Genomic DNA, 743 nt, shown 5'->3' on the forward strand with positions numbered 1-743 from the left:
AAAAACCAGAAGCACAAAACCCCCAAACTCCCCGACTCCCGGGCTCCAGGCCGCGATGTGTGTTGACTTTACAGAGACACCATCCTCTGAGCCAAAAGCTGGTGTTGTGCCTTTTTGGGGGGTCACACGGGAAGACACCCGGGGCCTGGGACAGTCCAGGCCGGCTCCGTGTCTGCCTCCTGCTGCCCCCCAACTCCCCTCTAAGCCAAAGGCTCCTACAAGAGACCCACACCCCCTGCCTCGAACCCGGGACCACTCGGCCCTATTCACACAGGGCCCTGGCCCCGGCCGGTGTGGCTCAGTGGATAGCGCGTCGGCCTGTGGACCGAAGGGTCCCGGGTTCGATTCCGGTCAAGGGCACGGACCTCGGTGGCAGGCTCCTCCCCGGCCCGGGCCCTGGTCGGGGCGCGTGCAGGAGGCAACCCATCGCTGTGTCTCTCTCACATCGATGTTTCTCTCTGTCTCTCCCCCTCCCTTCCACTCTCTCTAAGAATCAATGGGAAAATATCCTCTGGGGGAGGATTAGAAACAAAAAAACAACAAAAAGCCCACAAAGCCGCTCTGGAAGCTGAAATCCGTGTTAATTTGGAGGCAACCGGAGGGCATCCCACCCACCAGGCCAATGCTGGGCCCCCGGGGGTGCGGACAGGGCTCACCCCGAAACTCTCGCCAGAGCCACTGAGCAGACGCACCCCACCCCACCCCCAGAGGCTGGTCGGGAAGCCGCCTGGCACCCCAGGCCC

Source organism: Myotis brandtii, unplaced genomic scaffold, assembly GCF_000412655.1.
Source record: "Myotis brandtii unplaced genomic scaffold, ASM41265v1 scaffold1166, whole genome shotgun sequence".
Lineage (NCBI taxonomy): Eukaryota > Metazoa > Chordata > Mammalia > Chiroptera > Vespertilionidae > Myotis > Myotis brandtii.